The following is a 25,338-nucleotide window of genomic DNA, read 5'->3' as shown; positions in this document are numbered from 1 at the left end:
ATTCTTTTTATTCTTAGATGTGGCTTTCATTGGTCTGGTATTTAGAGCAGTGGTTCTCAAACTTGAGGAAACATGAGGATCACCTGGAGTGGTTGTTCAAGCATGGATTGCTTGGCCTTCTCCAGAAAGTTTCTGATACAATAGATCTGGGTGGAGCCCAAGAATCTGCACTCATAACAAGTTTTGGGGTGATACTGGTGCTGCTAGTTTGGAGATCACTTTGAGAATCACCCATCCTGTTTGTATGTAGTAGATATTTTATCTTTCATGTGAACATTCTAAAATGTAAATCTGCCTTATATATGCTTGCTTTTCTCTATAATTTGTTTCTCTTTCTTTTGAATAAATAGCTAAATAGCAAAACTCAAAGAAGGCAGGAGAGTAACTTTTGATAATGAGAGACAGGGTGCTATATAGATGCTCAGGAAGCGAAATCCAACCTAGGAGCTTCTGAGTACAGGGAAAAATCCTCCAGATAACACTCAACTAAGAAGTTATTGTTTCTCCCTAAAGCTAGGGAACTCAATAGAACCTCTTGCATCTCAACAGCGGCAGCATGTTTGAGCAGGGTTTACAGGCACTGTTCAGAGTCCATATAATCAGAGTTATTTGATATAAGTTAACTTGTACTTGCTTTTCACCTCTAAATCACCAAAGGTAGATTCCCTTCAAAAGGAAGTTTAGGGATTTAGGGAAGGCAACTTTGTAAAAAGAGGCCTTATTCAATATCTAAGATAAACAGTATGGGATTAGTTTTGTTGGTCTAAGAGTTTAAAGAAGAGGAGACAAGACCCAGGACCTCTGCTTACAAATGCACCGATCTGCTTTGTGCAAATGCAAGGGCTGCTCTATGAACATGGCTGATTTAAGACATTACTGAACAGTTTTCTGCTAGATGACAGGAAAGTATCATGAGGAAAGGGCCTTTTCCTAACTTTCATAAAGTCTCCATTTGGGCTAGCAGGGCCTGATTCTCAGGTTAGGGAATATAAGGGAGACAAAACCAGAGAAGAGTAGAATGTGATGACAGTCCAGATGGCCAGGCCCCATTTCTGGGAGTGCTCTCATACTAGTTTTGCTGCTCAGAAGTTGCCAAGGGAATAGTCTGGGAGGAGGACCAATGAGAGGAAGCTGTCTCATGCTCCAGAGCTGAGGGGGACCAGAGAACCAACACAAATCCACCGCCTCGGGACAGCTTACCAGAAGACGGTGTCCAGAGTGACTAAGAATTGCATGGCTTACGTCTTCCAAGATCTCGCCTACTGATTGTCCTGTGTCTGAGTCATACTATCACCCTGCTCGTGTCTGATGACTTGTTTACCAATTTTCTAGTTGTTGAGAGTGTGAGACCTTAGGCTGCGCATATTCACAGTCATCAAGTGAGTGGGAGTGATATCCTGTGTGAATCTTCGGTCTTCTCATAGCCACGGTTCAGCTACCCTGTAAGGATGCACCATCCATTAACACTCTTAAGCCACAGAGGGGCCCTGGACATTCGGTACAGCGAAGGGAGTGGGAAAGACACACCATATCTCTCCCATTGGGTAGGGCCAGGGCACATTAGTCTTTTCCAAGAAAGTCACAGAGAGAGGAGGGGATATCTCTGTTGTACACAGAGAGCCACATTGCCAGTATCTTGGCATTTCCTTCATTGATTTAGTAGCAGAGAGAATAGAAATATTTGGTTCAGTTGAAGTGCAGGTAATGTACTGACCTTTGTGTGACTGTAGATGTAAAGACTGACAAGCCCTTGTGAGGGTAAACATGTGTTGAACATACTTATTACATGCCAGACACCATGCTAAGCCTTTTATACGTATTATCTCATTAAATTTTCTAGCAACCCCATAAGATATTATTTTAATTTTCTCATCTTAAATATGGGGGAACTGAGGTTTAGGTGATGTGATCCACCTAAGATCACACAGCTGGGGACAGGTGGGGCCAGGCTACAGGTCTGCCTGATGCCACAGCACAGCGTTACTCTGACTGGGCCACGTAGAGTTATGCAATTACTGTATTCCAGTGGATTCAAAGTATGACTAATATGACCCTGACTGGTATTCATGAGAGAGGGACACAGGCAAGAGTGGGAAGTGGGAGTAGGAAATGAGGTTACAAGTCCAGGAGATGAAAGGACAGAGTGACATGGAGTAGAACCAAACCTGACATCATACTGTGGCCACTCACAGCTAAAGTTTTCACCAGTATCCTAATAATATAAGTCCCACAAGATGCTTTACACACACACACACATGGTTCTGTTGTCAAATACACTTACCACATGCTGCAGAGGCTAGCTGCTTCTTAAAGATACACAGTGTAAATTAGCTTATTACCAGAACCTGTTTAATGTTGGTTTTACCCAACATTTTTCAAACATATTTGGCTGCAGATGTCTTTTATGTGTAACAACAAATTTTCCAGAATGGTCTGCTTGGCCCAGTGAAATGAGACTACCAGTCAACTTCAGCAACACACTCAGGTTATATCAGAGTATTATCTTTTGTTATTGTATTGCATTTAAAATTTTTATTTTTAAATTTGTGTTTAGGCTCCTGACTAGTGAACTATAAATAGTTCATTCCAAAATAAGTTATTTGAACTGTTTCTTTTATTGTCTCTTATAATAATTAAATAAGTAAATATCTTAAAATATTAGTAATTAGAAATACATGTTTAGGGGTCCCAATGCCATCTGCATTCATTATTCTGTTGCCACAGTTGTGCAGAATAAAATAAGATGGAAATGGTATGACATTGTAGCCAGATCGACGGGAAACTGAAAGCTAAGAGAGGTTAGTGTGACCTGATAATGGGTTTAAAGGATTATCATTCAGGTGCTCACCAGCTACTTACCTAAAGATTTTAACTGACATTAAAGAGAAATGGTACAACTTCCTGTGATGCAGAATTCATATAAGGAAAAATATGCAAATATGAATTTAACTAAATAGGAAAGTATGCAAAACCTAGAACATAGGACACTTGTTATTGTTTCTCTAGCACTTTCCTTTAAGGACCTGTCTCTCATCCCACCCACATTGTTCCTGTATGTGCTGTCATTTTATTATAACCCTGGGGTCAAACTGAGATGATTCAATACTTCAATGAGATTTAAATAAATTTTTTATTATGAAATAATTGTAAACTTAAAGACTTCCAAGAATAGTACAACCCCCCATATACCCTTTATACCCATCATGCAGATGCAATAATTGTTACCAGTTTGCTGCATTTCCTTCTCTCTCTGTGTACATGCACACCTATTATTTTTTTTCTGAAACCTGGATATCCACATGCAGGTAAATGGAACTGGACCCTTACTGTACTCCATTCACAAAAATCAACTCAAAAATGGATTACATATTTAAATGTAAGACTTGAAACTGTAAAAATCCTAGAAAAACTCCTGAACATTCACCTTGGCAATGATTTCTTGGATATGACACCAAAATCACAGGCAACAAAAGCAAACATAGACGAGTAGGATTATGTAGAACTAGAAGGCTTCTGCACAGCATAGGAAATAATCAACAAAATGAAAAAACAACCTACAAAGTGGGAGAAAATATTTGCAAACCGTATATCTGGTAAAAAGTTAACGTCCAAAATATACAAGGAATTTACATACTCAATACCTTTGATTTTCTTTAATCTGGAGCTCTTCCTTAGCCATTTTTTTGCATGGATGACTTCTTTGAAGAGCACAGAGCAGTTGTTTTAAAGAATGTCTTTCAGTTTGAGTTTGTGTGATATTTCCTTATGATTCAAGTAATGCTTTCTTTTTGCAAGAATACTGCATATGATCTTGTGTCCTTCTTGGTGTTTCATATCAGAAGGTACAGGATGTTAGTTTATCTCATTATTGGTTATGTTCACTTTGATGTTTCATTAAGATCACGTCCATTAGGGTCTCCACTGTAATATTACCATATTTCCCTTTGCTATTACTAGGTATCAGCACTTCAGGTAGGGGATAAAGCAGTACACTAAGGGAGAACAAACTGTGATAGTCATCTGATATTATCAATACTGATCTAGAAACCTGGCCTGTAACACACACACTATCGATAACACTGAGCGTGGATATTCTTTTTCTGTCAGTCAACCTACATAGGCAGCCCATCAAGGTGCTGACTTGAAGGTTCCTAAAAAGACCCCACTAGAGCAATACGTGCAGCTACACTCAGATGGGGATGGGGTCATATGGCTCACACCAGATTATGGATGTTTGAGCTCCTTGGTACACCTATGTTGGGAACAGAAAAACTACTCCAAATAGAACCAACCCAGTTGTACCAGGAATTTGGGATGGATATCACTGGAACTAGGCATTCTGTTACATTCTGGACATTAAAGGATAGCCACTGGTTTGGCACTGATGGTTGCACCATGCAGGTATTTGTTGGGTAGCCTTGAATGGGACCCAATGGTTATGTAGCACAAATCTTCCACTTGGCTGCTTGGGCCACTGAGCCTTGGGTTTTCCTGAGCACAGGGGAGAATCTACCCCACAGTAACAAAAATTGCCAACCTCTCTTTTCTCAGGACCACATGGGCGTGTTCTGATTTCTACTGGTACAACTGAGTGACCTCTGTCTTTGTCCTCTTGGTTGGCCTGGTGGACATTATAGAAGCCCTTGCCACATTCACTCAGCAAGCCTCAAATGATAGTCAGGAAAGCCTGTCTTTACTGAACACTGAAATATCTCTGTTGGGAATAGCTGTCCTGTAAAATAGGGCGGGCCTTGGATATTATTATTGCCTTGCAAGGAGATACCAGTGGCATTATCCAAATAGAATGTGGTGTGGTTATATCTGATGTCTGCTAGTACATCATCTTTATTAAATCACATGAGGACACAAGTGAACACCCTGAATGATTTGACTTCTGAGCTAAGAGACTTAATAAATCAGTGGTTCAGATCCTGGGGCTCTTGGTGGAAAAAATTGTTACTTATGTTGGGAATCATTATTTAGTCTGTGTTTTCTCTTGCGTGTGCCTATATGGTTACTTTGGCGTCTGCCTCCAGTGTAGCCAGATAGCTGCCAAACAAGCCACTTCCATGCTGGTAGAACCCCTTGCTGACTGCTCAGGACATTTTGTAGAAGAGGGAGGTTATAAGATTGTAAAAGCCGGTCCCGAGGGGTTGAATATTGGAGGAGCTCATGGAAAGGATGTGACTGCTAGTTGACCTCTGCAGGCTGGACTTGGGTAAACCAAGGCTCCTCACTCCCTCCCCTGTCCTTGGAATATGTGTTCTGAGCACCATCCAAGTGAAAGCCATTTTTAAAGATGTAGCTTTGAGAGAGCATGTGTTGTTGAGACCATCTAGAATAGACAGTATATGTGACTGAACCCAATTCTGGCCTCTGTATCAACTTTAAGATTCTGGTGGACAGGTGCAGAGTCTACTCATCTCGTGGCCACTCAAGACAAGCCTTGTATGTAAGTTCCCTTGTTTGTTAAACATGCCACCTATCTGTCTAGAGTGGTCTGCCTCCTTCTTGAGTCTCTCCTTGCCCTTGGTGCATGGAGGCCAGTTTCAGGAAGCTCCTGAGGGTGTAAACCAACAGAGTATTGCCTGTTCGGGTGTCCTGGGTCTGGCCCAAATGGCCTGCCCTCTATATTCTAACCCTGTGTCATCTAGATATGCTGGCCTGAGAAGGATGTGGCCTCAGGCTGAGTGGCTCTCTGCAGTTGAGGCAGACCCCAAAGGAGGTGATGCTTCGAGGCTGTTTGTTGACACCCTCCCCATAGCTGGGGAGCAAGTCCTTCTGGATGGCTCATCTCTGCATCTACCACAACAAGATGCTCAAAAAGTGAGTATTTCTATGAGTAAACATAAGCTGTCCTCAGTTAGTTAAAATCAATTGTGTGCATTAATGTAGTGGTATGTTTTTTCCTAAAGAGCTGTTATTAAATTTATGATGCATGCACAGCCAATGTCATCTTAGAATGGAAAAAATACAGCAATTGAGATTGAGTCATTAAATGAAAAGTGGTCATTAGCTTGTTTGAAAATTTCCTGTCCTATTCCACTGATTTTATAGAATATAAAGGAACTTTGAAAACTTTACTTTCAAAAGAGTTACTTCTCATTCAAAGGAAACAATAGCAGCAAAACCCAAATGGTCATTTTGGTATTTTGATACCAAGGTTCTTGTGGATTTATTTAAAAGAACGAGTTGAATAATACCTTACAGAGAGGCAGAAAGCATGCAAGAAGAACAAGATAAATAATGGAAAATAAAAAGGTTTTTTTCCAGTGGTAAGGAAGCTTGGACAGTCCAATACATCATGGCGACAAGTGAGCAGTGATAACAATAAAAGATATTCTTGGAATGGATATTCCCACAATTCAAGTGACTGGCCTTAGTCCGGGTCTTTATTTCTAAGTCTTAAAAATGATATGTGTCTGAGCATCACCCAAGTTTTTTTTTTTTATTGGAAATTGCTATAACTAAGGAAAGATATGATTGGAATTTGGAAGGCAGCATTTATCATCGCTAAATTGGATTGCTTATATTTATAGTTCTTTCAAAAGAACCAAACACAGAAGGTTTCCACTTGCAACAATTCTACAATATTGTATGGTAGCTTAAAAAATATGAGATGAGGTACTTTTGAGACTAGATTTTATAAATACAGCTTGGTAAATATACATTGTACCTGGAAACCTGCTACCAAGAGACCTAATCAATTCAGGTCATTCAGTGGCATTTATCTAGGAATGTATACAAAACACAGGCATTTGGAAGAGGAAATAAATAGCTATGATAAAAATGCTCCCAACCACGGTCTAGCAAAACTGACCACTAGGAGTAAAATTATGAAATTCTATAAATATTATCATAGGTTAAAGATACATTATAAATTCTACACGTGTGTAATAAAGACTAGATGCCAAAATGTTTTCTATAAAACTAGGCTTATAGGATGCCACAGTGAGGTGTGGGCTTAGACAGTGAAAAGTATTTTTCTCTCTTAAAAAATGAATATTTTATACTTCATAGCTGCTTGAAACTTTAGTTATTGAACTGTACCCCAAATGTGTAAAATGATTAACTATCATCAACCAGCAATCATGACTTCTAGGCCTATGAAAGGAAAAGAAACAAATACAGGGGAATACTTAGACCTGTGTTCTAACCTTACTCCATATTGAATTTTGTCAAAGGGAGCTTCAAGATATACAGTCCAGTCACTGACAGGGGAAAAGACCCCTGTTTCCTTTTGCAAAGGAGAAAACAGAGATGCTTTGAGGGATAAGTCTGGGGGCTATAATTGCCAAATACCTAAGTGGAAAGTGTTCAGTGGGTTTTTGGAGATCACTGTTAACATCCATTTCAGAAAATGAGCAACACGTACCGTGTTAAACACCATGAATTGAAATGTTTGTGCCCTTGCTTTGACAAATATGCCTCACTGACTTGATCCAGAAGCTTCTTTGATTAAATCTTTTATGCCTCTTGGTTGAAAAATACACAGAAATATTTATTTTAACTTAGTTTAGCAGAATGGTGCTGTAAGTAGAATGCTGTACTGTGTATCGGGAAATTCAGGTTCAGAGAGTGAATTGTCAGATAGTATACTACTATCATACATAATATTTATAATAACAGTAATAACAACAGCATTGATAATATGAAGCCCCAGATTTAAGCCAAAAGAAATGATGACAATTAGGATACTGGTTTAGAATTATAAAAACTGATTAAAAAATCTTTCCCAATAGACCAGGCAAATAAAACTAATAATATAAAGGAGTTTACTCTTATAACTGTTCTAAATAGAAGCACCTCAGAAACAGAGAGGGACAAAATTAGTTTAGCCTGTGGATCTGACACAGATTTGGTGAGAGGTGAAAATTGAGGAATAGCAAAATTGAGGTAGTTATCTTGCTGAGTAGAATGATTTAGAATGGCTAATGAGAAATCGTACACACCTGGAAAATCACGCTTCAACATCAGTTTAAAAAGTTACTACTTCCAGCTACTTGTCACACAGCAGGATATTTCTAACCCCAAGAGAAGATATTCAATATTATAATGTATTTGGCCAGTACTGTTAAATTGACTTTAGAACAGATGTATCTGAACTGCAAAAACAGATATAAATTATAAATCCAGGGCAAGAAGTATAAAAATGTTTCTTTAAAATAAACAAAAGAAATATCTTTGAGACTACTTATCATGAGAAATTGACTACAGACAAAATTTCTACCAACTGAAGATATATAGAAGCCACAATTTGGAAGGTTCCCAAATGTCACTGAAACAATATGGCCTTGAGAAGAGATAAATTAGACAGATGGAACCATGCAAATGTCACCTATTGGAAATCTTAACAGGAGGTGACTGATGTAATAAAAGCAGCTTGTAACCAGAAAGCTCAGGTCCTGACTTATTGCAGATTTCTGGTACAGGAAGTTCATGACAATCCTTGGAGCTGGTGCAGGATATATCATGAGTAAATCAGACAAATACTGGATTTAAGAAGACTTGAAAACAAGTAACAATTGTAAATAACATGGTTTTGAAGTCACTAAGATTTAGATCAATAAAATTTTACCTAGTTTCTATAAACCATGGGCATCAGTTTTGTTATAGAAGATTTGTCTTGTTGAGCAGGAAATATCTCCATTGATGAGCTTCAAGGATGTTAATAATTACTAAAGCATAAATAAACTATTACAGAGTTTATTTGCCTTTAGGTACCTCATTTTCCATCTAACCCACCACCCTCCTACATCACCTTTACTTTTCCCAGTTCCATGTCTTTGCTAATGCTCTCTGCTTTTTGTTTATCTTTCTACCTCTCCATTTCTGCATATCCCCATCTTACCTTCCCATGCCTTCGCGTGCCACTTTCTCCACGATGCCACTTCTAATCATCCCTAGCCAGATATAATCTCTTCCTTGTCTGAAATTTACAGTCATAACTCACTTATGGCCCTTTTGCTTTTGACCTCATGTTATAGCTTGTTATGTACTTATACTGTTTCTTTACTAAAATATAAATTCCTCAAGGGAAGAGTTTAATCTGAATCATTCCTATTTTCTCTGCAGCAGCTAACAATATCTGGTACATGTGGTAAGCATTTGTTAAATGATTAAACAAACTGTAGTCTAATTTCCAGACAATTAATAAACTAAGGAATATGATTGTCTACTCATAATTCTTCTAGTTACTTCTACTCATGATTCTTCTAGTTACTTCTCTGCCATTTGTCTCTTTGCATTAAGTTGTGCTTTACTACCCATGTAGTTCATGGTAGCACAATGAATACTACCTAATACTTACGTCTTCATTCTGAAGTTTTTTTGTTCTTTTATTAGCTTCAGCCTATGTAAATATGCATTAGGGTACAAAGTTGTATCTTTTGTTAAAAAGTTAGTGTGTTTTTAGAGCCCAGTTAAATTTTATAGCACTTTACGTACGTTTGTGTCAAATATAGCATGCAAAAACATTTATGTCACCTGCCTGTTATTTTTTTAAAGCATTGAATAGTTGCCTACATTTTAATGTTGGAAGAATTCACATTCAAAAAAACCACACTAGATTTTTGGCTTTTCTTGAGAAATTAAATCTGACAATACTCTGTCCTCATTTTTTCAGAGCAGTCATCTCTTGGATTTGAATACGGGGACATGGAATGCTTTCCAGTTTTGGACTGTTCCCATCAGGTCCCTATCACTCACTTATGTTCTTTATTTGGCCATTTTAGGTCTTTGAGTTCATTATTCCTTTTTTAAAACTTCTTTTGGAAAGACAGAGTATGGAAGAGACTACTAGCTGTTCACTAACATTGGTTTCTTTGTCCTGGGCATGGAGCTAGACTATTTTTCCTAGCTTCCTTTGCAGTTAAGCGTGGTCATGAGATTGAGTTTAGCCAATGAATGAAGTTGAAGGAATATGTGCCATTTTCCAGCCTACTCCATGCAAACTTTCCATACAGACTTCTCCACTGTCTTTCTCCTTCTGCCAGGGGATGCAGATGAACATAAGGCCCTATGTACTGGCAGAGCCATAACATTGGAGGAGCCTGGGTCTTTTTTTTTTTAATCTATTTAAAGTAATGTCTGTTTTATTTTAAAAATTGCTTTACACTGTTATGCCAGTTTTTGCTGTACAACAAAGTGAACCAGCTGTATTTACACGTATATCCCCATATTCCCTCGCTCCCGTGAGTCCCTCCCACCCTCCCTATCCCACCCCTCCAAGTCATCACCCATCATCGAGTTGATCTCCCTGTGTTATGCAGCAGCTTCCCACTAGCTATCTATTTTGCATCTGGTGGTGTATATATGTCAATGCTACTCTCTCACTTCGTCCCAGCTTCCTCTTTGCCTGCCCCCTCCTCACTGGGTCCTCAAATCCGTTCTCTACATCTGCATCTTTATTCTTGCCTTGTCACTGGAGCCTGGGTCTTTCAATGACTCTGTCTGTAGGAGAGCTGACCTGCTGGACTTCTATGGCCATATTATGTGAGCAAAAATAAATCTCTTTTTTAATTTATTGTTATTATTTTTAAACTTTAAATCTGAGAGATTGAAAAATATAATAACATTTTTCTAGAATTGTACAGCAAATTCTAGTCTTTTAGTTTACAATTGTTGGAGTCACATATATAGGTTTATGGTTTGAAGTAGAACAGAAAAAGAAATCTATTTCTCTGGTAAAACTTGACTCATTTAGGTCTCTTTGTGATGGTGGTTAGCCCAGCCTGGATAATCTGGTACCCTAATGACCTGGTAATTGTTCATGGCAGCTGATCCTTGGTAACAAACGTTAAGCAGGAAGTGGAAGAGTGAGAATGAACGGCTCATCTTTCCTGGTGGTGCAGTTGGTTCTGAGTGCTTGAGTTACTGTGCCTTGTAGATAAAATTTGGTAGTATTAAGGAGTGAGGGAGAGAAACGTGGGTCATTCCTGACTTTTAAAATGCTTTCTACTCAGAGAAGCCCTATTATTGGCATCATTACAAACCTCTACTGAGCACCTGGTTTAGTGTTTTGAGTTCATCTCCAAAGTCAGTAGAATGATTTTGAATTTCTCTACTAGATTTATTGAAATTTGTTCAGAGAAAAAAAAAGAGACTAAAAAACCCCTGTGTTTTGACTTCCATTGTGTAGCTTCTTTGAGAGCCCTGGGCTAGCCACATCATTTTACCACGTCTTTCTGAATTACTAGATCACAAGCAAAATTAATTTAAATTAAGTATTGGATATTTGTTACAGTTTGCACGTTAGTTTTTGTCAAATTTTGAGGCTTTAAAATTATTTACGTACAGCATGGCTTAAAATTATATATTTATGTGTTAATAATATATTGGTCTTAGCATAATCATTGTGTAGAGACCATCATACCCACTTATAAGATTTGAAGCAGGCTGCATAGGTGGCGCAGTGGTTAAGAATCTGCCTGCCAATGCAGGGGACATGGGTTAAATCCCTGCTCCAGGAAGATCCCACATGCCACGGAGCAACTAAGCCCATGTGCCACAGCTATTGAGGCTGCCCTCTAGAGCCTGTGAGCCACAACTATTGAGCCCATGTGCCACAACTACTGAAGCCCACATGCCTAGAGCCCGTGCTCTGCAATAAGAGAAGCCATGGCAATGAGGAGCCTGTGCACTACAATGAAGAGTACCCCTCGCTCGCTGCAATTAGAGAAAGCCCGCGTGCAGCAACGAAGACCCAACACAGCCAATAAATAAATAAATAAATATATTTATTAAAAAAAATTTTGAAGCATAATTTCTGTGCAGAGACTAGTTTCTGTGATCATCACCCTTGATGTATTTACCAGGGCAGGTTTCTGTGGGGAGAGACCTGGAAATTTCTATCTGTTCTGCTTTCTACTGTGCAGGTGACTTTGACTTGGGGGATAAGGACAAGGAAGCCAATCTGTTTGACCTTGATGCATTGTACATGGCTATAATGTACTTGATGGCATACAACCCCCACTAGTACTATTGTTTTTATAGTTTGCTTAATGCTGGTCCACTTTATGACATAATTTCCAGGAACACATTGCAGTAAAAGTGGAGAATACCTGAAATCCTTTAAATGTGGGGTTTGGATGGAAAGATCTTATATCTGTCAAATTGAGAGTCATCCTGTGAGGCCCATTAAATACTAACAGCTTTGGGGGTGGATGCTATTTTAGAGTTCTGGGCTGTTAGAACTCAAAGAGAACTTTGACCCTTTGCTGGGGCTTCCAAATTTACCATCCTTCTTTGAAATTTCCCCCATGGTTCCTGCTGAAGTGGTAGAATTAGGTTCAGTTTACCTTACTCCTTTGGCCGTAACTGGAATAACTGTCCATAGCAGGGTTAGACAGTTGATTTAGACTCAACCAATCAATGTGTCTCAATCTCTTTTGCTTGAACTAAGAGCTCTAGAGACTGAAGCAGATAATTGGAGGCTCCAGAGCTGTTTGTTGTTAGAGAATGAATGGTAAGTAAAGTAATTATACTAAGAAAGAGACACAGGACTCAAATAGGTACCAGAATGTTAGCTTTCTACCTGAGCTGGAACATATCATCTGGACCCAAGACCAAAATGGGTTGGCTTCCTACTCCTTACTCCCTGTAGGTGAAGTTTTCTTCCAGTTGCAGAAAGAGCAGCTAGAATTCTATAGCTCCCCAGCCCTGGAGGCAGCGGCTGCCTGGATGAGGATTCTATACAAAGACAACAGATCCCAGGAGGAGAGAGAGCACCCAAAAATTGTGGACAGGACAAGCCCCAAAAGAAAGATAATTACGAAGATCCTGGGTTCCACACACATAAGGCCTCTTCTCAGCCTCACCAATCAAATAAGTCACCCCCAGAAAAGAAATGAGAGAAGGGGTAAAAAGGGAGGGTGTATTTCCTCTCTAATATTCTCTAAACAGGGGAAATCTCCAGTTTTATAAGCCAAGACAGGAGTCTGGGGAGTGGGGGAGGTGTATTTTCCCAGTATGGCCTTGGGATCATGTTGGAAGCCAGTGTTCTAGGAAGTAGGAATTAGGAGTCTGCAGAGAGAGAGAAAAAATAGGGCAGGAGAAAAAGTGGGGGAAGCAGCTGCCTAGCATCTCTGTTCCCATGAGTCCAGCCTCTTCTAGTAGTGGGTTCTATGAAGGTCCTCCCACTCGATACAACCAACCTCTATTACTCAGCTTGGTTTAAGAGCTTGCCTCTCATTTTAACCAAGCCATTTCTAAGGCACTAACTAACCTTCAGTGATTTAGGACGTTTATTATGTGCTAAACACTGTTGTATGTACCTGATGATCTTTGGATAATTTGGTGAAAGGCTGGTTTGTTATAATGAATGTAAATAAAAATCAAGTAATTAAATATTTAATGTTTTAAAGATTTAGCATTTTAATAGCTCCGTTTGCCCCAATATAGACTTCTAGCAACTGTGCAGAATATGATGAATAGCCCTTAAGAAAAATCCTCCCCGCAAAAAAACCCCATGTTCATGTGTGCAGAATTATTAAATGCTTTCTTCAGAAGAGATATAATTCCACAGAATTGCTGAGAATATATCTGCAATAGTTCTAACATTTATTTGACATTATAAAATGGTCAAGTGTAGACAAAAAGATCATGATAGTAGGTTGAACCGTATAAAATTTTCTTTTTTTTTGGTAAGTGAAAATGGTCGAATATAGGCAATTTTCTCTGAGTCAACCCCATTATACACTGTAATAGTGTTAATGGTTTTGTGTACCTGAGAGATGATGGGTTTCTTCATTCAGAGAACTGTCTAGGTACTAGTCTAGACTAAAGTCTAGGGAAGCAGTTCATAAACCCCAGTTCGTAACTAAGTTGAAACTTACACATGCAAAATAAGAGAAATAATAATAGTGTGAAGAATTAAAAAAAAATTGTTTCTTCAATTTAAACATCCTGAGATTACAGGATTTTGGAGAGTTAAACTATTTTTTCTTTTGTAAAATGATGTTATAGTAGATGATACTTTTAAAATTTACTTACTTGGAAAAAATTAATGGCAAGTGCATCTCAGCCTTCAAAATTGTTTTCGTATTTTATTATTCTGTAACAATCCAGATGTTCAGGAAGCACCCCAGGGCGCACAAAATAACCGGAAGCAGTGTGACACAAGTGTAGGCAAGTAGGGAAAATCGAAGGCCTAGAGCCATCCATTCATTTTGGATTCTTTATCTCTCATTTATTTAGGTGAAGACTTGCTGAGCACCCAACACTGTTTCTTGCTCCCCTTAGGGGATGAAGGTCTTCAGTGCCTGGGGTCTTCTCTGCTGCTGTCCCCTGTATCTCTCCTTTGCTTGATAGACAGGCGTAGCTCCACCGTGTAATCCATTGTCAGGGGCAGTATCCCTCTTACTTTTCTCCCCTGAAGCCTGGCCAAGATGATTCCAGAGAAGTTACCATTCTATCTGGGATAGGTACCTCCCACCTTCCCTTCGTCTGCAGCACAAGTGCATATCTTATTATAACGGATCTCTAAAACAATTGACATCAAATCAGAAAATAGTGTCTCTGTGTCTCAGCTATTAGGATCTATTTGTGAATATTTATGCCCTACTCTTCTCTACTGTCCCAACTCTGCACCCAGTAGAGCTGGGATAGTAATTGTAACTTTAAGTGCTTATGAGAGCACTGTAGGCTACTTAAATGAGGGAGCTGGGCCAGGTGTAAGCAGAGACTGTGGGGCACGGCCTGTGACCTTGGTATCTTTCCTATCTGTCTAGCCAAGGTTCACATTCCTTTGTGCTACAAGCTGCAAATCTCATCCCATAAAAATCAAGAGAAAAGCCTTTGGAGACAGACAGACTTGCTATTCAAGAAACTTACATGCCTACTCATTTTTTTCTCCTATCTAAAATGGGGATTATAAAACCTCTTCACTGTAGCTTCCTTTATTATGCAGGGTCTTTATTATTTCACCATCTCAAAGGAAAATGTTCTGGCCAATTTCATTGATGACCTCATGATGGCAGGACCTGGTAAACAGGCAGTAGCAGGTACTCTAGTTGCCCTGGTAGGAAATATGTGATTTGAGAGTAGGAGAAAAATGCAAATAGAATTGAAGACCAGTCACTTTGGTGATGTTTCTTGGAGACGAGTGATCTTGGAAGCATATTGTATTGTGGGTCATTTTGAATTTTGGGGGCAACATAGCCCACATTTGGAGTCTATTTACTGAGGGAAACCCTACAGTTACCAGGTATGAATGAGGCCAAGAGTAAGACCAAGCTTCAGTGCAAAGCTCTCTCATTTAGTCCTTATGAGCCAGCAGCTCCAGTGGCGCTTGAAATGTCTGTGGCAATTTGGGATGCCCTGTGTAGCCTCTAGCAAACCCTTAGAGGAGCATCATATACAAAGCGAGCTTGTAGCATTTGGAAGTAAATAAATATTCTACTTTTGAGAAACTGCTCTTGGCATGCTAATGGGCCCTTTTGGACATTGAATGTCTGACCATGTGAACTTAGTCTCCAGTGATGACGTGGGTGTTTTCTGCTCCACCAGGCACTAATGTGAAGTCTTCCATCATTAGGTGGAAATGGCATATATGAAATCAGACCTACTCATGTTTTGTCGGCACTGATAAGCATTAAGAGCCAGTGGCTCATACTTCCAACATACTTACTCCTATTGCAGTGTCACCTCTCTCTCTACCCCACCATGTCCTCATGTGGAGTTTTCTGCAACTACCTAACTGAGGAAGAACAAAGTTCAATTCTGGTTGGCAGATGGCCCGCCTTATAATCTAGCCTTGCACAAGTGACCCCCTGCAGCAGTATAACCCCACAGAGCATGTGAACCTGAAGAAGAGCAAGGAAGAAAAATCCTTTTAGTGGGCAGAAATTTGAATGACATAATCGATTTTCCACTTCGTGTGGAAGGAGAGATGGTCAGAATCATGGACCTATACCAACTCATGGACAGAGGCTAGTGGTTTGGCTGGATATTCAGGAATTTAGAAAGATCATGATTGGAAGATGGGTGATAAGTAGCTTTGGCAAAGATGTGTGTGGGTAGACCTCTAAGAATGCGCTCAGAGTATAATATTGTTTACATCTCCTGTGAATAGTCACATGAATGCCCTCTCTGTAAAAAAAAAAAATTCTTTTTTTGATAACCATGTGGACAAGATAATTTTCCCCATAGATTTCATCAAGTTACCAGCCACCCCAGTGCTTGAACAATGGGCTAATGAACAAGTGATGATGGTGGCAAGAACTCTAAGACGTAGGATTGCCTTCACCAAGTCTGAGCTGGCTAATGCTTAAAGCACTGTGTCCAGTCTGCAACATAGTTAACAGAAAGCTGGTAGCCACCGAGTGGCAGGTCAGTTAGATCAGACCCTTTCTATTTTAGAAGATGAGGCCACTGGTTCTCACTGGAATAGTTATTTATTCTGGATTTTGTTTTGCCTTCCCTGTTGCCATCTTTCTGCAAGCACTATCACCTATGGACTTTCTGAATGCCTCAACCTCTGTTACAGTACCCCATAGAACATTGAATCTGTCTAATTTTACATAAAAATTAAGACAGTGGATGGACTTTCATGAAATATACTGATCTTAACATGTACTCCATTACACACAGATTGTTTTTTTTTTTTTCAGCTCTATTGAGGTATAATTGACAAATAAAACTGTAATATATTTAAAGCACATGACATGATGATTTGATACACATACACACTGTGAAAGGATTCCCCCCATCAAGTTAATTAACACATCTCTCACCTCATTTATTTACCTTTATTTTTGGTGAGAACACTTAAATTCTATTCTCAGCAAATTTCAATTATAGAACACAGTGTTATCAACTATATCACAGTGTCTACTGAAGACTTGTTAGTGTGGATCATGGTAGAAGTGGTGTAATTCTGGAGTTAGTAGCTAGTGCAGTGGCTTCCTAATTCAATAGGCAGCTTCTTCGTTATATACTTCCTTGATTTTGTCAGGAGCAGCATCTTCCTTTGCGTCCAAGTTCTGTGATGTGACTTTGGGAGTCACTCCATGAATCCCAGCCTACATTCAGCCCTCCTAAAGACTAAGTCATTTAATATCCTATAATAATTGCCATACTGCTTCAATGAACTAGAATGGGTTCTATTTTCTATACCTGAATCCAGTCTGATGCAGGCAGAAAAGTCTCTCTCCAAATCCTAAAACTATGTGAACTCCTGACTCCATGCTCAGGTAAAGACAATTTTAACCTGTACCTTTCAACATGTAGCATTTTGAGAAAGTCTCAATAATAGCTGATTATAATATACCCTGCAAATGTTTCATTGTTGTCTTAATACCAAACAAATCTGGGAATGGTGAAAAAGAGTGTTGGTGTCAATTCTTTGGGAGTTTAAGTAAAAAATGTAGAGTTAAACTAGCAATAATAATGATATTTACTTATTATATAACCATGTGGACAAGTTACTGAATATTTTATAATTCAGAATAACAATTTGTTCTCTTAAACATATCATAAAACTATTGGAGATATTAATGTGGTATTTTGTGATTCATGACAGTGTGCTACAGAGTAGAAGTATAAACAAGCCTTAATATAATGTGAAAATCATATCTGTTCATTAGTTTTTAAATCCAGTGACTGAAATACTTTCTGAAAACAGAGTCCTCCCACTGAAATTCAGCAGTAGTAAAAGCTGTCTGCCTACAAGTCTCTAAATAGAAGCTTTTCTGGGTTAGTTCCATAGATCAGAAAATTTGAGGGAATTTCAAAACCCAGTGAAAACACTTCCTGAAACTCACCTGGTGCATCTGCTGACCTCCTTTTCTCAACAGCATCAAGCACTAGAAGTTCATAGTGTCGACTTGCAAATGACACTTTTGAAACTTCACTGCACTTTTTCAGAATTTCAAAGGAGATTAGTGCTGGGTCTGTGTGAACCTGGGTGATCTATTATTAATAGCAGTGCATCTCAAACTGGGGACTTGTTTGGTAGCAAAGGGAGGGGTCTGAATATCTGCATTTCCAACAAGGTCCCAGGTGACATTGATGTTTTTGGTCTGCAGGTCACACTGAGTAAGAAGGATTGATAAGGTGAAATTTAAAATCTCAATCAATTTGTTTTTTTTTTAATTAACAACAAATAATCGTGTTGATTCCTTCTAATTCAGAAAGATTATTTGGTTACAACACAATTCAGTCTCAGTATCAGCTCAGGAGAAATATTTAGACAAGAAGAAGAAAGGCAGAGAAGTTAAGGTAGTGATTTAAAATACTGGCAGATTTTCAACAACTCTGGGCTAATTCTAAGGCTTTTCTTTCTACAGTAACAAAACTCTTGTATCGTCTACTTAACAACGTGGACTCTGGAGTTAAGACCCAGATTTGGATTTTGGATCTACCTTTAGTGTTGTTGTATGAATTTGGCAAGTTAAAGAAATTCCTAAGCTTGGTTTCCCCGTGTGGTTGTATTAGTGTCATAGAGTCGCAGTGAGGTTAAAGGGACAATATAGGTACTATTTAGCAGAGTGCCTGCACATAGAAGGTGCTCAATAAATAGCGCCTGCTTATTAGTTATTATCTTCAATGAGCAAGTAAGTCTGGATCCAATTTGATTGTGACTTTTATTGGAGTAGGAATCCTTGACTAAGAGTCTATTGGCTGTAACAGTTAATGAGGTTGCTTTGTGGAAACTAGTCTGTTACCATCATCAGCATATCATCATATTATTATCAAATAAGAAGCTGATAATTGCACATAAAGTACTTTACCTGGCAGAAAAATTGTGAATATCAAAATTGGTTTAAATTTCATTTTCAGATTACTTGTAATTGGAGACTGTCTCATTTATAACTTTTGGCTTAGATCTTTAGGTATCAATATTCATATTTTTCTCATTGTTATAAGTATATAAGGAAAACAAAGTATGTATATTTTGACTTTATGAATATTTAGTTTGTGTAGTTGCCCTAAAGCTGTATAATGAGTTCTATAAACATACAGATTAATATTCAATACATCAAATGTTCCGTATTTATCCAGCATGTCAGACACTTTCATTTCAACCTCAGAAACTCTTTTTTTCCATTGAGGAGGCATTTGCACAATTGTTCATATCTGTAGAACTTCTAACACTGTATTTATGTAAAATTACACTTCAGGATAATTGCGTATGTAATTAACATTCAGGAAGAAATTATTTATTCAGGAGAACATTTCACAATTCAATTTCAGCCTGTGACAAAGAGGCTTTTAAATGTTAATCTTATGAAAGAAAATGGAGCAAATAGTAAAGGCTGTGGATTAATGCAAGAGGCAGCTATTTACAGCATAACATTTTCCCTCACTGGGAATTACCTATTTTCTACTGGAGAGTCTAGGCATGTTTCAACTCTCACTGGGAAATGTGGGGTTGAGTCATATTTTGTGCATGCTAGATAGTTTCACATCAGGTGTCTAAATAAAAAAGCAAAATGGTTACAAATACATTTCTTGTTGAAGCTTTAAAAGAGACAAAAAGAATAAATGCATGTTACGGTGGGGTTAAAAATGATCAAGAATATGTAGAAAATAAAAATAGGAGGTATTTTTTTTGGTCTCAATTCTATGGAAATTTTCTGCCTTGGCTAATAATTCTTTCAGAATTTATGAACAAATTCACACCTCCCTTCCCATCAGCTAGCTTTTAATTTCGGTAACATATAGTAACATCTCTTAAGAAACAAAGGAACTATTCTTGTAATATATCTATTATTGTGGAAATTGATGAAAGTATGGGGAGACAAGATTAGTCAGAAATATTGTCATCTATTATTTGTATGTTTTTTCTGATTACAGAATATTATATTGAAATAGGATTAAAGATTGACAAACACCCAACAGAACATTAAAACGTATGGAAAAGTTATTTTCTAGCTGTATTTGTGTTAGGAAGTTAAAATTATCTTTGCATCTTTAATCATTTTTAGATATAATTTAGAAGTTTGAGATTATTTGCAAAACAAATGTGTAAATAGATACTTGTATAGAAAGATTATTGATGATGAGACACAGAAACAAGATGACATGCTTATTTAATTATAATGTAAAAATTCATTGGCATTGCTACCACCTTAGTCCGCACCCCCAAAATCTTTTTTCTTCACGATGACACCAGCTTTCTTTCTGGGCTCCCTGCCTTCATACTTGTCCTACTGCCCACAGAGCAGTCAGAATTAACTTTTTTTTTCTTTTGGTGGTGCCCTGCGGCATGCGAGATCTTTGTTCCCTGACCAGGGATGGAACTGTGCCCCCTGCAGTGGAAGTGTGGAGTCTTAACCACTGAATCACCAGGAAAGTCCCAGAATTAACGTTTAAAACCTAATTTTAGTTATATCCACAGCCTCCCACAACTACATCTATCCACCTACCGGTATCTGTGTCACTTCAACCTCTTTTTCCTCCTATTTTTTGGGATGAACTCTTTATATCCAAACCAAAGCCCACCCTCCACTTGTGGATGAGATGCTATCTCCTTTCGCTTACTAAATAAAACACCCCAGGTATTCTCCCTGCTCTCTCTAGCATCATCACTTTACCCTCCTCATTGGGTCATTTTTATGAGAATATCTACCCCCAACCCCCCTCTTTCTATTGTCCCATTTCTTTGCTCTTATTTACAGAAAGCTTCCTCTCTATAGTAATTTATGCTTATTTCCTCCAATTCTCCCATTCTCTCTGAATGCCTTCCAATCAGGCCAATACCCACCATTACCTTACTGAAACTATTTTTATCCAAGTTTGGCAAGGACCTTCACAATGCAAAGTTCAACAGTCAATTCTTAGCCCTCATCTTAACTGAGCTATAGCCAGCCTTTGGCGTAACTGATTATTCCTTACTCCTCGAAACACTCTTCAGTAGGCTTCTGGGCCATCACAACTTCCAGTTTTTCTCCTACCTCACTGGCAGCTCCTTCTTAAATTCTCCCACAAACACTCATGTCTCATTTCCTCATTTCTTTCAAGTCTTTGCTTAAATATCACGTCTCCGTGAGGTCTTCCTATTACACTTATATTAGTCAGGATTCTCCAGAGAAATAGAACCCATAGGATATATACGTATCCTTAACATAGGAGATATATACATATATGTATATCCTATGTATATATACACATAGATATACTCACACATTTCTACAAGAGACAGAGGGAGAGAGATATTTGTTATAAGGAATTGGCTTACACTATTATGGAGGCGGAGACGTCCTAAGACCTGCACGTGGCAACCTGGAGACCGAAGAGAGCTGGTTGTGTAGTTCCAGTCTGAGTCAGGAGAACTGAGAACCAGGAGATGGTCTATATTTCAACTCAAGGGCAGGAGAGGTTCAATGTGCAGCTCAAGCAAAGCTGGACTTTAAGCAGGTGAAGTTTCCTCTTACTCAGCCTTTATTTTTCTATTCAGGTCTTCAACTAATTGAATGAGGCCCATCTATATTAGGAAGGGCAATCTGCTTAATTCTGTCTACTGATTCAAATGTTACTCTCATCCAGAACCAGACATACTCAGAATAATGTTTGACCCAATGTCTGGGTGGTCCACGTCTCAGTTAAATTGACGTAAAATTAACCATTACGCCACACAGTTTAAGATGGCAGCCCACACTGGCACACCCTATCCTCTCCCTTCTCGTCTCCATCGCACCCATCACCATCCACATATTGCTACACTTCACTTATTTACTGATTGGGTGACTGTCCCTTCGACGGGCAAAGAATTAGGTAATGGTTTATGACCGTGCCTCCTGTGCCACAGCAGTGTGTGGCACATAGTAGATGAAAATTAAATTTATTGAATGAGTGAGCAGGTGTCACCCCCTTGCTTAAAACTTTTCAATGGCTTTTTACCTCATTTAAGATAAAATCCGAAATGTTTACTGTGTTCTACAAACCCAGGGTGCTCTGCCCATTCCTTCTTCTCTAACTTCCTGTGTTCTCTCTCATGATCTCATAGACCTCATGATCTATGAGGTCAGGGATCATGCTGTGTTATCCACCTCTAAATCCCTAGTGCCTCGCACAATTCTTGGCACGTGGCAAGCACTCAATATATATTTGCTGCATAATGAAGGCTTGAAAGTAAGAGGCGGCCTGCCATTTCAACTCACAATTCAGTGTGTGGAAATCATCCATCCACAGTGAATTATGTTAGCACCTGATCCTGAATGTCCGTATTGTGGGGGTACTGGAATCTGAGCTAGGATACCTGGCTATCTCTGCCTGAATTATGTATGTGGCTTTGGGCAGGTTCTTCATATCTGAGAGCCTTACTTCTTACCTGATTTATAAAATGAAGAGATTGGACTGGATCATGTATTTTCCAAATATGTTCTGTAGAGATGAGTGTATGGGGTTGCCTTGGGCCCCATTCCCCACCTTTGACCAAAGGGATTCCAGTCCTATGTGGTTTTTAGAGTAATAGGTTCCCACATATTATTTCACGTAAAAATGGTCATGGGAGGTATGCCAATGCTTTAAAAAAAAATAGCTAAGAAAGCCACTGGACACACCAGAGGAAGGTCAAGCTGCTCTCAGCTCTGACTTTCTGTGATGTTAAGTGTATTTGGAAGTCAAATGAGAGGGGGAGGGTTGAGTGCCAACGGCTGGGAGCAGAGTTCTCAGCCAGATGATACCTGGGTGGCGCCCGTTGGCAAAACTGTGTGAAAACGACATGTGCCAGGTAGTGGTGGCTTGTTGGAGGGACAAAGAAAAGAGCACACGGGGGCTAAGAATATGATATGGATTGTGCAAGGTCTTGGATGCTGATGCCCACAAACTTCTGTAAATACTAAGGAGTTACTATGGTGGTTTAAACAGGTGACAATAAAAATGGCCTTTAGAAAAATAAGACATAACACACGAGCAGGCCACTCCAGGAACTGAAATAAGCCTTCAAGAGGCCGGTGATCTCATTAAATTACTTTGTTTACTGCTCACGCAGTGATTAGAGGGCTTGCCATTGAATTCTTGGATTATATGAGGATTCTTCTGATCTCTGTACACCAGTGCATTCTGATTAGGGAGCTCATACAACTTGGGTGTTCAGATCCTAGTATGAATTTAAATTCTAAAGAGCTAGTCTGTTTGAGATTCCTTCTTTTTTTGTGCTAAATGTCATCAATTGTGGTGAAATTAAACTTGAACTCCTTATAGCCCTTTCAGTGGTTATCTGCATATATCATTTTTGGTGAGGAGAGGTGTGTGTCTCTCATCTGAATAGAGGGTACCACTGAGTAATTTTACTGAAATCCAAGGTATTCCAGGTGAATAACTTGAGAAGCCCTCTGATCTCTAGTGCATTGATGGATGAAGATTTATCTCCTATTGACTGTGTTCCTTGAATGGAAGAGGAACAGTGTCATCCCTAATCCATTAAGCTGACATCTCTTGTAATTGAAAGCCAAACAGGTTTGTGTAGTGAAGATTGGTTGTGGATTTGTGTATGTGTTGAGGAGAGGGAAAGTGAGGTAGAAGAAAAAGTTAGGTGGGAAGACTGGAAAGTAGTTGTTGCAACTCCGGTGTATTTAAGGGGCTTGAACTCTGACATCTTATGTCAGAGGGGCTCCATTGAGTGAGCATTCCACAGATATGTGCAGAACAAACACCTGCTGCCTGAGAAAATGGGCGTCTCATTTTGAGGTACATTCCCTACAGAAGTGTCAATTGTGACAAGGGTTTCTATCACTTATTATGAAATAAAAAAATTTATTCCCTGAGCCTAAGAGGAGGGTATTGACTACTGGGATAAAAAAAATTAAGATGATAATTAGAAAGTTCACTTTGGGGTTGGGATTGGGAAGTGCAGGGAATGAAAAGGAGATAAAATGGAGAAATCACTTTTAGGGTCCAGGTTGTGTTATTAACACCTAGTAAAACAGTGAAGATGCAGTTGTCTGAATGGACAGCCCAGATTAAGCTTTAGGTATTGATTAATTCAGTCCCTGTGTGGCTTATCAGGCTTGTAAGGGTCTGGTTGTTTAGTGGAGAATACAGAAAAATAAACAAATGCCTATAATACAGGTGCAGGCTAATCGTATAGGCTATATTTGAGCCCACAAAGGCAGCACCTAACCCAACTTTGTGGGTGTGGGGAGCATTGGGAGTGGCTGTGAGCTAAACAGAATATTAATAGGGAATTTGGTTTAGGACAGTGATGAAGGAAGACTTCCTATTTGTATGCCATTAACTACATTAGTTTAGTATTCCTGGAGATTCTCTGTCTCTGTCTCTCTCGTAACGTGGAGGAGCTCAGTGTGAGAGTGGACCTATGGAAGAGCAGAGGGAGATGCACTTGGAGTAGTCAGCAGGGTCCAGATCGTGAAGGTCTCATAAAAATTAAGGGATCTTAGCCCATGAAATGGAAATAATTAAAGGAGAAAAATAAAATGCTACAGCTGTAAACAACAACAAAAATAGTTGTAAAATCCAAATCCAGGAGCTTGGTACTTAACAATAAATGTTTTGTAATTAATTAATTTCTTTATTGGCTGTGTTGGTCTTCGTTGCTGCACGGGGGCTTTCTCTAGGTGTGGCGAGTGGGGCTACACTTCGTTCCGGTGCACCGCCTTCTCATTGCAGTGTCATCTCTTGTTGCAGAGCACGGGTGCTAGGTGCTCAGGCTTCAGTAGTTGTGGTTCATGGGCTTAGTTGCTCCGCGGCATGTAGGATCTTCGCGGACCAGGGACTGAACCCATGTTCAGTTCATTGGCAGGAGGATGCTTAAGCACTGTGCCACCAGGGAAGTCCCACCAATAAATGTTTTTAGAAAACAATTTTAGGGGTGCAGAGAAAGATAAAGAAAAAGAAAGTAAAAATGTGGAATAAGGAGAGCTCCATATTTTGGGCTATTTTTGATGTTGCACATAGTTTCTCCTCTAGTTTAAGCTCCTAGTTAATTCCATAAATTATCTCTGACAGTACAGGATTTGGAAACACAAGGGATGACTGTGGGACCTCTCTAGGCTCCAGGCCCTCTGAGATGGTTTTCAGACGGATTACAAGAGGGACCACCTCAAGTACTTGTAGGAATGCAGTAGGTAACCTAGTGGAGTGCAGCATGCAGCAAACTGGGATCAGCATCCCCCGTTAAAGGGAGAAGCAGCTACTCAGCTCCAGCTGACTGTTGCCGCATGGAAACCTTGCCCTGGTGTTGCCGTAGCTTCTGTTTTGTAAAATATCAACAACTAAGTAAAATTTCCTCTGGTCCTTGCCTTTGCTTATATCACTGCTACCCCTCATCATTTGTAATGTTAGAGTCACAAAACTGTGCAAGCTGTTATGAATTTTCACCGGGAAATAACCAACAGTTCATAAAGTTTCCATTTTTAATAACTCCAGAACAGT

The sequence above is a fragment of the Hippopotamus amphibius genome, chromosome 7 (genome assembly GCF_030028045.1).
Source record: "Hippopotamus amphibius kiboko isolate mHipAmp2 chromosome 7, mHipAmp2.hap2, whole genome shotgun sequence".
Lineage (NCBI taxonomy): Eukaryota > Metazoa > Chordata > Mammalia > Artiodactyla > Hippopotamidae > Hippopotamus > Hippopotamus amphibius.
Note: the sequence above shows the minus strand (reverse complement) of the source record.